This window comes from Lepidochelys kempii, chromosome 9, assembly GCF_965140285.1.
Source record: "Lepidochelys kempii isolate rLepKem1 chromosome 9, rLepKem1.hap1, whole genome shotgun sequence".
In the NCBI taxonomy this organism is placed as follows: Eukaryota; Metazoa; Chordata; order Testudines; family Cheloniidae; genus Lepidochelys; species Lepidochelys kempii.
The window spans coordinates 19375936-19389379 of NC_136388.1; positions in this window are offsets into that span (position 1 = coordinate 19375936).

The window sequence follows — 13444 nt, forward strand, 5'->3', positions numbered from 1 at the left end:
TGGATTACAACCTGCACAATCAAAAGGCCATCAGTTTTTTGGCCAGGCAATTACCATACATAGAGTAAGGAATGCAAATGTTTAACTAGGACCTGGTCTACGCTAAAAAGTTAGGTCAACTCAGCTATTGCACTCCAGGTTTTAAAATATCCACTCCCTTGAGCGGTGTAATTAATCCAAGCTAATCGCTGATGTAGACAGTGCTAGGTCTACTGAAGAATTCTTCCGTCAACCTAACTATCACATCTCGGGAAGGTGACTTACCTACACCAATGGGAGAACCCCTCGCATTAGTGTAAGAATATAAGAATGGTCAGACCAATGGTCCATCTAGCCCAGTATCCTGTCTTCCCACAGTGACTGGTGCCAGATTCTTCAGAAGGAGTGAGCAAAAGAGGACAGTTTATCGAGTGAGCCATTGCCTGTCATCCAGTCCCAGCTTCTAGCAGCCAGAAGTTGGGGTTGCCTTCCTGACCATTTTAACTAATAGAGGAGGTAGTGTCTACATTGAAGAGCTACAGAGGTGCAGCTGTAGACAAGCCCTAGATTTTGCAAAAACCCTGTGTATAGTGTATCATGTTTATAGTATATACACATTTATGGCACTATATAAATTACTATTGTTACTGATGATAATATTATAACATGCAGGATTGTGGTGATGTACAGAGTATTGAATGTTTAGCACCTGCTATCTGCCTATCCCCTGCTATTCAGACCATTGGAAAAATTTACCAAAAGGTTATGAGTCTCTGTGCATCACCCAGCTGGTTCTTTTGGTTCAGAAGGCAGTCCTTTTTTATTGACTTAATTGGTATGATTTTCAAAAGGGCTCAGTGTGGGCTTAACGCTGTCAAAAGTGTCAATAGTGAATCTCAAAGGAAGCAAAGTAAGGTCAACCCTAAGTACTTCTGAAAAATCAAACCCAAATTCTTGGTGTCATCATTTCAAACCTTTTCAGTTTGTTTCTGAAAATGAGACGAGCAACAACACTTTTTTTAAAAAAAAATTCAGGGCTAACAAGCATAATTTTTTTTTAAATTAAGCATTTAAAAGATATGTAGTATTTTTCATCTGTTTGTACAGCGTGGGGCTGGATGAGTGTATCTGAAGAATAAAACTCTTTTTACAATTTGTAGCTGGACATTGTAACATGAAACCCTAACAGAGGTTGGAGAAAGGGAGGGGAAGAAAAACTGAATAAAATGAAACTTAAACCCATTCATTTGTTGGCTTGCTAACTTTGTTGGTGTGAATATATTGTATGCTTTCATTTTTCTTGCCCTGGGAAAGGATTTTGTAAAATACCATTACTACATCGTTCCTATGCTGTGCTGATTTCATTTAGTCATATGTCTCTATCCTACACTTATGCAAATACAATAAAAGCTGTCATAAGTGACTAATGAAGGGAACAGCAAAAAATCAGTCACCCACTGTAGGTGGTTTTATAGCTAAATGTTGAACAAAATTGTACTAGAAATTGCATAAGGATATTTTAAAGTAGTTGCTTAAGACAGTCATTGCCTATTGGGAAGATACCTTAATATAGATCTCACTGTGTATGTATTATGGTTAATGATATTTATATTGGCTCAAAGGGGGCTTGCAACCAGGGGTTGATGGGGAAAATATGCTGCTACTCTACTGACACACCCTCTCAGGATCCAAAGACTACCATACCTGAGTGGTTTTTAGTTTCTGAAAACATGGTTAGCCCTGCAATTAACAGTGATGACATTTAAATTAATGCCATCAGACATTTAAATTAATGTGATTATGAGTTAACATCACACTGACTTGAGTGGGGTCAGCTGACACCTAGCTCAGAGACATTGGGTTAACTTCATCATGGTGTTGCCACAGGCCTAGGTACCAAAGTGATTGTTGCTCTGTAAACACATAAACGGATAGAATTTGGGTCATTGTTTCTATCTATCAACAGACTTAGTAAAACAACACTAAGACAGCTACCCCTCTGATACTTAAAACAACACTGTGTCAATTCATATTTGGAAAATGAAATTTAAATGTAAACTATGGAGAAATTGATGGAGTAACCAAAACATTGCCTTTACATTGTACAATGTACAGACTCAATATGAATTCCATACTTTTAGGCCTCTGTACCATTCCTATTATATAGGATGCAATGGACGTATTATCTTTTAAACTACATCATAATGTTGCAATTTTTAATTGATCAAATATTCTGGGGTCTGAACTCCACTGTGTAACTTAATATCAAAGCAATCTAGCCCATTGCCACAGACAGATAACATTCAGCTTAGTCTGAAAAATAATATTAAAAGTGGAAATATTTATATCAGAAAGTTGTCTTCATCTCAGCCATTGTTATGGGTCACACTTCCACTGGCTCTACACAGGTTCTGTGACATCAGCAATAGCTGATTCAGATGGACATAATAACCATCATAGTACCGCTGTTACACTTGCAATATGTCCAACTATTAAAAAACAGCATGTGTCATCAGTACCAGCCACCACACTGAAAACCTCACAGCCCCCTTGCTCTTCCTGCTCCTCCAGTGAATTAACTGTTAAAAAAACAAGACATGTTCCAGAGTTAGCAAGAATTAGAGGACGTGGAGGAGCTTGCTTATATGGATGCATTAAGCGTTATGGTATCTCTGTTCTGCTAATTTCAGCTATAACTTTGTTCCACTGAGTTAAAGAAATAGGTTAGGAATCTGACAGTGATTCAGAATATGGGTGAGGAATGAGAGGAGCAGCTCTGGCCCAAGCGTGCAGATTACTGGGGAGACGTGTTTGTGCCAGCTGACTACTTTCTTGCTTGTCTTTCTCTCTCACTCTCTGTGCAGCGATGGGGATTTGCCAACAAATCTGTCTGCTCTTGGCTAGCTAGCAATTACAAAACCAAGCACCTGCGTAACAGATATGTGCAGCTGTATATGTTTACCATTGCTGATCCATCTGTAGTACATGCCACATGCCAGTTGATTCACTCTGGGTGGATTGGAAGCAAGAATCCATTAGAGAAAATCCCTTAACAAGCATTTTTCTCTCTCCTCAGTAACTTACGTTTCTAGGTGGTTTTCTGGTTCTCTGTAATTGTTGCTAAATACTAATCAGGAAACATTTACTCTAACCTTTTGGCAACAAGTTTTTCACCATTCGAATACCACATCCCAATGATCTATAGACACTATTTGAAAGCAGCTAACATGTATGGCTAGCAAGGCTTAGGGGGAAGAATTTATCATAGCCTTTGACTCTGATAACATAGGTCCTTCAACCTGGTGAGCTAAGACAGCCACTGCACTGATTCAGCCTGTAGAGATAACAGATGTTAACTTCAGAGGTTCTGTGTCCATCCAATAGACCTATACCCTCTTTTTTGTCTTAAAATTTCTTTTAGGGCTTTCATTCTTCCCCTAGCAAATGATAGAAGCTCTCACATGCTTTTCTAGTCTAGTTCTAGGAGCTTTTAAATTTGACTATGTTTATTCCCTAGAGCTTTCCATTTTATATATAAAAACAATGGAAAGTTCTAGAGAATATTTTCTCTCTCTCTCTCTCTCTCTCTCTCTCTATATATATATATATATATTCCCTCAATCACTTTATCCCTCCATCTCTTTCCATTTTAGTACAGTGCATTTTACTTTTCCATTTAATCATTTCTTTTTTTAAGGCTGATGCAGTTTTAAAAAAAATATCATTCACAGTCCAATCCAGTTTACTCTTTTTCTCTTAGACACTGTAGCGTTCCTTTAATAAGAGCTCATAACAGCCAATCAGATAGCTGAATTTTTTGAAAGAGCAGGTAATTTTCTGAGCAAGAAAACATTTTGCAGTTGTGCATAATAAGGTAGGAGTAATCAAAACCCAAGGTGATTACTGCAAGAATTGGAAGAAATTTCTCAGTATATACATCACTGCAAAATTGGCAGGGTACGTTACAGGGTTTTTCTTTTTCCTCAGGGCCACTGCCACAGACAAAATACTGGGCTTGATTAGGCAATGGCTAAGTTCCTAAACTACTGTGTGTTGTTCATATGCACAATCCTTATGAATAATCTCCTTAGTACATTGTATCCCACAAATATATTTCAACCTTTGTAAGAAATATTGATTTGTCTGATGAAAACTTACTTTTAAAAACATGATGTGTAAAGCACATATATACCATCTATTACTCTATTTCCAAATCCTATTGGTTTAAATATGGTCACAGAACTTTCTGATATAATGCACAAAGCAGGCAAATTACTCATTCAACCAGTTAAAAGTCCAAAAGCATTTACAGAGACTTCAGTTGATTTAGGACCAAATCTTATGCCCTAAAGTAATTAACTGATTTAGTAATGCTCATAAGGAGAGATAATTCCTTCCTGATCCCTGCTGAAATCTTGCTGCATGAATATTGATTACCCCTGTCTTTGTATGCAAGCCTACACATGTTTCTGATAGACTAAATTAGATGTACAATATTCAGAAAACCTTTGATGCATAGACTTAATGACTATAATGCAGTGATGTGATGCTAAAGTCAATGCAGGTGTGCACTTTAACAGGGTTTTAGTTGGGTTGCTGGTGATTATAAATAAGGCTCACAAACATTATGAAAGGAAAAAATGGGTGATGGTAGATTAGGGCAGGAGAGGAGGATACTTCGCATCACTTTGTTTCTTCTGGAGCCCAAAATATAGTCTAATTGTAATACAGTAGTTGCTATGCCAATCTCAATAAAGGGAGAAAGGTTGTTTGATATTTGTTCTGCTCCCCAGCAGCATCACAAAATATATGACTAACCCAGTGGCTTCATTGTAGCGATACATACCTCTGGAGGTCAGTCATACTTTTCCAGTCAAATCCTTGTGCTGAACATATTACCTTTTCCTTAACAATACTGAAAGACAGGATAGAGTCCTTGACCTTAACAGATGTTATATTCATTTCAGATCTGAATAGCAACTAATCTCTTGTATGGTACCTCCCAATTAACATACATACAAGTAAGAGAACACATTCTCCTGTCTCTTCAAGTTCTGCTTCCATTTTAATTTATTCCAGAGCTTCAACAGCTAATGCTTTAGCCACTATTAATAGAATAATGTACAAATGGTGTAGGTGGTTCTTGCAGTTTGGAGTGCTGCGGTTAATTTCTTTAATTTATAAAGTATTTATAAGTCTTAGTTATACTGAGCAGTGGTAAAAATGTGTAGGCAGAAAGCAGTTATCTACACACCTCTTAATCTTCCAAATTAAATCCACTCTTGCTGCATGTCTAATCACTTCAGGCACCTCATCATCTTCTCTCTATTACAGGCTAGATAGCACCATTTCTTGCAAAATAGATATGTATATTTCAGTGAAGGTCTTCAGACTGATCTTATTTTATTATCTCATCTGTGAGGAGAGAATTAAGGGGGTTAACTCAGAACCAGCCCCAAGAGATTTGACTGATCATTCATCAAGAATTGTTTAGAAAGTAATTCATGTCGATTTTATTTAGGACAGGGGAGCTAGTATGAATTACACATCCAAAACAATATTTCTGAAATATTCAAACTTTCTCCCACTCACTAATTACAGAGCTGCACATTTTATAGGTATAGCTAGTTGGAGTTACCCCAGAGCCACTAAATAATACTGATGTGCATGACTGTTAAGATATTTGTTTGAAACCAGGAGAAATGAGGCATAGTGGAAAGATTGTATGTATGTATTTATTTATTTATTTATTTATTCATTTGTAAGGAAATTTATATTTGCAGGATTTATTTGTCTGGAAAAATTACTTTTTTTTCTGTTTCAACAGGTTAGATTGCTAGCTAGGAATTCATTCCATTCCGTATTTCACCTGTAGTGCTGTAATGTAATGTAATGTAAGTGAAAATATACTTCAGGAAACTATCCTGACCTGCAGGGAGGGAAGAAGTTGATGGATTAATAGTTTTATTTTTCCCCATCTCTTCTTTCTGTGATTATATCATAATAAAGAACTTCTCCTTCTGATTCAGATAGAACTCCCACTGAAGTCACAAATTTGGAGTCAGCAAGAGTTCTTAGAAACCAAAACAACAGGCTCAAATTCAAGTTTATAATAGAAACGGTCAGCCTGTCTTAGGGAATGACCTTGTGTTGTCTGTTCCCTTAATCAAAAAATTCTGGGGCCCAGATCTTTTGCCATTGAACTAATGAAAGTTTTGCCATTGCAGGAAGAGATCTTTGACTGATATTTACAAATCTTTTTACTCTAGCCTCCTCTCCCAATTCTTCAGGTGAGAGACATTTAATATCATATTCGGAAAAACCCCTGTTGCACATACTTATGCTCATGGGAAAACATACTTTCTCTTAGTGACAAGGTCAGTGGGAGAGCAAAGCTGGGGACTAACTGGATCACATGCTGCCTTTCAGGGGAAAATTCCTTGGAAGTTAAAAATTAAATCCATCTGCTTTACATTTTCTGAATTCCTGTCCAATTCTTCCCATGAAGAGGGAAGGATTTGAAATGGGACAAGGTATGGAGAGAAAGATGAGAGAAGGAAGCAGAAATATGGAGAACTAGTCCCTCAGAATCCTTGGCCAATTCTATAAAGTATCTTCAGTTCTGCCTAGCTATACTCTCCTCCCAGCTCCTCAAAGCTCTTAAAAGCCTGTTGCCACAGATTTTTTCTCTGGGTTTGAATCAACCTAAACTTATGAGGGAATTGGAAGTTATGGATGAGGAGTGATGGCTGACTGTGGTACTTTTGAGTAGATTTGACTAGCCAGAACCTTCTTGGAGATTTTTTTCAAAAAAAGGGGATAAGAAAGGGAACTAAAAGGAGGACTAAATCATCAATTTTCATCATGTCACAAGTGTGTCATGTCATGTCATGTCATGCCTCACAGCTCTGTGCTGGGACTGGCATTCTCTAATATATTTGTTAATTATCTGGAAAGGAGATGAATAGTGAGGTGGCAACATCTGTAGATGACACAAAATTATTTAGGTTCATCTAGTCCAAGAAACTTCAAAAACTAACTAAGCTGCATGGGCAATTCAGTGTTGACAAATACATAATAATGAATGGTGGAGGGGAAATATGAACTATTCATAAATCTTGCAGGTTTCTAATTTAACTGTACCAATTCAGGAAAGGGACCTGGCATCAATGTGGACAGTTTAGTGAATACCATGACTCAATGTGCAGCTATGGTCAAATAGGCAGACAAGATGTTAAGTTACATAAGAAATGGGATGGAGAGTAATATGGAAAATATTATAATATCATTAAATAAATCAGTGATCCAGCCTTTACTGGGGTTTTACTGAGCCTTGGGGAGTGGGTGTGTCGGGGGCGGTGGCAATGAGAATCAATTGAGGCTTGGCAGGCCTCACATGTGAGGAGATACCGAAAAGTTAGTGCTAAAAAGAGTTTTGAAAGGGATATAAAACCTCATACTCCAGGGCTAAAGCCAATCTTCAATTACTAGATCTCACCATATGACTTCATTGTGGGGGAGGAGGTAATCCCACATATGTCTACGGAAGGTGTTTCGTTTCTTTTTCTAAAGTTTCTAGTGCTGGCCACTGTCAGAGGCAGGAAACTAGGCTAGATGAACTGTGAGTCTAATCCAGTCTAGCAGTTCCTACGTGCCTTATAATTCCCCACAAGACAGAGTGGTCTGCCATTAAACCCAGTCCTTCTCTCTGATGAGTATGGGTGTCCCCCAGCCTCATAATATATGATAGATAGCCACCACTGATAGATCTTTGGGAGTCTTTTGAATAACAGAGAGATTTCCATAATTCAGTGAGAACACTGGGACGTAAATTTGCACAGACTCATTTAAATTATGATGTCATCACCTCCTCTTGCAGATAAACTGTGCAATTTATATTAATATAAAAGCATGCTTTGTGCCAAGCCATTTAATATTGCACTCTCTTTTATCTATATTTTTCCAAGAAAAGTTGTCCATGCAGCATAATCAGTAACAAAGGCCATATTATCTTGCACCTCATCCAAAAGATCCTAAAAATAGTGTACCATGAGGCTATAGCTTTGCAAGGAATTTGCTGCTGTCTAGACACACACAAGTTTAGATTTGTAAAATGCATTAAGGACCTTGTTAATGTAGTTAATGGATTTAACAAAGCGGATATTACCTAAAGTGGTACAACTATTGGTCAATAACTCCTCCTTAACTGCCTATATTACTACCACTTTATTTCAACATTTGGCTTCTTACCCTTTGATCTGCTAATTATCTTTTTACCCTTTGATACTCTTTGTAATTCATTGGAATACAAATTGACCCATTAATTATATTATCCAAACTCCATACATTTTACAGAATGTACATTTCTTCTGACCAGCCATTATAAAAATATTTATAATCTTTCCATTCAGTGTATCTGACATAGTAAGTATTCTTTGGGGTGAACTGTACAATTAAAGGTACAATCAGACTTCCATTTATAACCCTTTGGGTTGGAAGTTCCAAAGGGGCTTGGTGGAGTTAAGACCTGACTCTCCTTTAATTTCAATTAAATATGGATGCCTAATGCCCTCAAGTTCTTTTGAAAATCCCCACCTTCGTTATCACCGCTTCATAACTTTCTGAAACTTCCCCAGATGTTCATTATTGGGGTTTGGGTTCCATGCTTGCTTTATTTCATTTTGGAGAATCTGAGAAAAATACATTTAAGTGCTTTGAGCTGTGTAATGTGGACAAAATGGATTTCCTTATGTAAAAAATTTTCTATGATTTTTTTTTCATATGTGCGCATGTGTAACTCATGAAAAACAAAATTTTACAAGTAGAAGTTTCCATCTTCTCTCAGACACTGTCTAATAGTTTAAGTGGATTCTAAGCATGTTTTAAAGTAGAAGAGTTTGAGCAATTAAAAATCACTCATTCACTTGTGCAGTACAGAAGTTAAAGTACAAGGATGGAATTCTGGTGTTTATGGGACTTATGGAGAAAAGGGAGGGCTCAGTGGTTGGGGCAGTAGCCTGGGCCTTAAGAGACCAATATTCAATTCCTGCTATGACATAGACTTTCTGCGTGAACTTGGGCAAATCATTTATCCTCTCTGTGTCTCCGTTTCCAGTCTGCAACATGGGAATAGTAGCACTTCCCTGCTTCACAGAAATGCTGTAATTTATAAATGCATTAGGGATTTCTTCGGATATCAGCACCACCACTTGGTAACAGGTCAGCTTGCCAGTAGAGGAGAGATTAGTTACAAGGAGTTTGGGTTAATTTCTAAGTGTAACTAATTTTATTTATACACTAGCCTTGGAACAGAAGAGGTCAGACAGCATTCAGGCAATCTCTTTTCAGGAATCTCAGCCCAACACCAATGCTTTGTTCCCAGGGAGCAACACTGCCTTCAGAATTAACCTTAATCAGAGACCAAGGCGTACAGCAAATTCTCCTTCTGCTCACACAAATCCCTCTCTCCAGAAATTGCCTGTACAAAGAACATTGCATGATCCCCAAATGAACAAGATTATAGCATTTTTTCCCATTTGCTCACATGCTAAGAAAGATAATGTTGAAGACTGCGTGGAACAGTGCCACCTGGCCATGCTTGCTATAATGATATCCGTATATAATGCCAAAGCCAGTTAGATATATAGCGCTTCTGTTTCACTGTGGAGTTCCATTCTTATCTAACCAGAATTTTTATACCTGAAGATTAATATAATTTACACCATTTTGCAGTGGATCCTTCCAGCTCAGCATACAGAACAGTAATCGATACAAGACCCTTATACTGTTCCACCAGTCTGCCCAAGAAGACTGACATGGATTTGGAGCTTAGTCTGGGCTGATTTACTGGTTTAAGCATAAGGTGGGATCTAGTAACTCCTTGAGGTCTAATCTGGTCTATTTAAATTAACTGAGTCCCAGTTGCACCGTCTAGTGAGGATAAGTGAAGATTTCTTGGGCATTTTTTTTGCATGGGATTTCAAAATCTCTGATTTCACCCTTCACTTGAGTGGGAGCAGAGTGACACCAATCCTTAGCACTTTTGAAAATCTCGCCCGTAAAGCACTACATAGCATAAATGTTAAGGTCTATTTTTGTGAAGATAACATGACACTTCAGCTCACATATCCATTCAGTACATCAGTTGAGATTGCCAGCCAAATTTGTGATGTGTCCACTCAGAAATAGAATGAGACAACCACTCATTTCCCAAAACCCACTGAACTGCCATCAGATGGCTACCATTGTTTATGGAATATGTTTTTCTTCAACATCTTTTCTACTGCAAAGATATTTGAGTAAACCTTCCTTGTTAATTGAAATAATCCTTGCTGTGTTCAACATGCAGGAATCATTTGAGCTCCTTTAATGTGCCATGCTTCTCATTTGTCTGACTCCCAATCCCCATTATCAAACTATTTCTGTGAGCTACAAAGAATGCAAGGAGTAAAACATGCTGTGTGAAAAAGATGCTGTTCTCTAGAAAAAATTGAAAAATCTTTTATGAATTACCTTTCTTTCACTACATAAAATATTTTAAACGCAACTTGTGTTTATTGAATAAAGTCTTTGCACAGTCATACTTAATTGTACTGGCCTATGTTCCCCTTTCCCTTTTTAGACTCACTTGACTGCATTTAAGTTGCTGACTTTCACATTAGTTCTTAAATATTTCACATTTTCCTGCACTATGAAGCACTTACAGTTGTTCAGTAATCGGGTTGTTCAATTGGCTGAAGATTCCTTGCCATGTAAAAGTGAACAGAGAGGTCCTCCAGAAAGAGAATGGTCTCTGAAATACAACGGGCCATTTCACTGTAACTGAAGCAAGTAATGGAGACTTTGTAAAATAAAATGTAAAGGAATGAATTGTGGTCTGTAATAAATACATGCATTGCTCCAAGGGTATTTCCTTGTGAATTATAGGATTTCTCATTCACTGTTTGAGAATTAGGGTTTATCTGCTCAACTTCACTTATAGTCCCCTAGCCAGATATTTTAGCTGCTTCTGAGGCACACTATAATTCAATAATATCAGAGCAGCTCAATACATTTATTGTAGATCTGAGGTTTTCCTAACATATCCAGAAATATGATCAAAAATGCTGAGACTGAAGATTTTCTTCTGTATCAGCTATACTAAAGGGCAAAACTTTTTGTTGCTTGCTTTGCTAGCACTCAACACCAGCAAGTATTTTGAAGTGAATGATAATGTGACCACCAATTTTGCTTCCCAGTTTCAGTTTTATCCTACTTGGCTTGCTGCCTAAATTGAGATCTAAAAGACCCTCTGACTGAACTGGCTAATCAACAAGCCGTATAAGGAAGAGAACTTACACTGCCACCAGCAATATGTTCCCTTCTTTAATTTTTACACAATAGTATTCATAATGAATATTTTAATAATTAAAATCCAGCAAGTGACAAGTGTTGGCTCTCTTAATGTGAACCCATTTCCAAAGCTGCTATTTCCAACTGCCCTGGCGGATCTAGAGCAACATCTAAGGATTGTAACATTTTTATGCTCTTTAAATTTCTGTCCAAACTGCCTCAGCCAAAACATTTATATGATTTCTCTCTGAAGATTAATATCAACTCTCACTAATAGCCACCTCATTTTGTCCTTTTCCCCCTCTCTCCCTCCAGTAAATTGCACCTGGTATTTTAGTCCCGTGTTCATTTTCATGGTTCAGCCATACCTCTGTTAGTCTGATAATATAGTAATTTTTGAAAATATGTATCTCCCATTCAGCAGTCTTATTATGTATGCCCCAAGCACTGGAATAGGAGGAGGAGGAGTTGTTGTTTTTTCCCTCTCTTTCTCTCTTACTGTAGCTTTCCTTTGCTTTCCCTTGCCCCTATTTCCTATGCTGTTAATCAGTGATTATGTTACCTAAAGATATTGGCAGTACTTCTTTAAATCCTTTTGCTCCATCACTACTTATCAAACAAAAAAAACAAAGTAATTTTCCATAGTGGTTGCCAATCTCTGTATTTCCATATACAGGATTTCAGCTGCAGTCCGTCTCTTAAAAATGTTGCTTTCCCTCCCTCCCTCAAGTTGTTTAAACTTATAAAAGCTTCAGGCTAACACAGTATACCTATTGTTCTTGCTTTTCCAAAGTCTAGTTTTTGACCTCATGGCTCCCATTGGTAATTAACATTCCAAGATGTTTATTAAGGTCCCAGGAAAATGAAAGGAGAATCATTTAAGTATCTGTGCTTTCCTTAGCATTATTTGTTTCAATCAAGTTCGATTCTCTCCATTGGGGGCCTAATCCAAAGGCTTTTGAAGTCAAGGAGAGCCTTTCATTTGACTTCTGTGGGCTTTGGATCAAGCCCTAACAGTGCAGTTGGGCACCTCGTTGGCTGTATAGCAATAATTAAGGAATTTATTTATGACAAGGAGGAAGAATGTGTGGGGCATCTCATATAACAGCACATGTGGCATGTGCCTAAGAACAGCTATGCTTGTTGACTGTCTCTTTATCCTTGATACCAGGAAGGCTTTATAAAGACTGAGACGCCAATTTAGTATGAAGTAAAATTACTATCTGTAAAATTTAGCATTGCATCTCTTATTACCAGTGCTCAGGGGTTGGATGGTAATGATTTAATAGTGTAAATACCCTTCCTTTCTGGTCTCTTCTCATATTAGTTAAGCAAGCCACTTTATGTTAACCAAGGGAACTAGATTAGCCCCGCCACATTATTTTTATTGGTATTTTGACCCTCTGCCTTGTGAACTGAACTCCACGCAACTTATTATCACTGAATTTTGCAGCTGGTAACCGCCACTAGCATCCTTGTGGCCATTCTGGAGTTGTGGTGCCCAGCACCTCTGAAAATCAGTCCCTAGGCATATAATATTAGGCTCTCAAAAGTTGAAACCCCCCAAGTTTATGGATCCTTTTAATATTTTAGTCCTCTTTGCTCTCCCAAGGAGAACTTAATTTTATTCTTTCTTGTTTTTTTAAAATATGAAATAAAGCCAACTTCATTGAAAACACTTGTTTGCTCTTTGTGTATGACAAAACAAGCACCTACAACAGGTACTTATATATCCACGCCCCATTGCGTGGAATTCTGGCTTTATTGAAGTTAATGGTAAATTTGCCATTTAATTCAATGGGGCAAGGATTTGACCCATTGATTTTCATTGGCACTGCTTCTGGAGAAAGGTACTAGTCAGCACATAGTAATCTGGCCCAGAATTTGTAAATAGTGTTATACTGTAACTACTGACGCAGCCAAAGTATTTTACACCTGTTTAAAGACATATAATTTATCTATGCTAATACTTTTATTTGGAATTTGGTGATAAATCCCACCTGAGTTTCAGAAACACTTGCAAATTGTGTGTTGGTGAGTGAAGTGTTTGCCATTAGTCGCTTTTGGACACGATGCCCGATCCATCGTGGATAGTCCTTGTTCAACATTTCTTCAGAGTACTCTTTTTACTGCT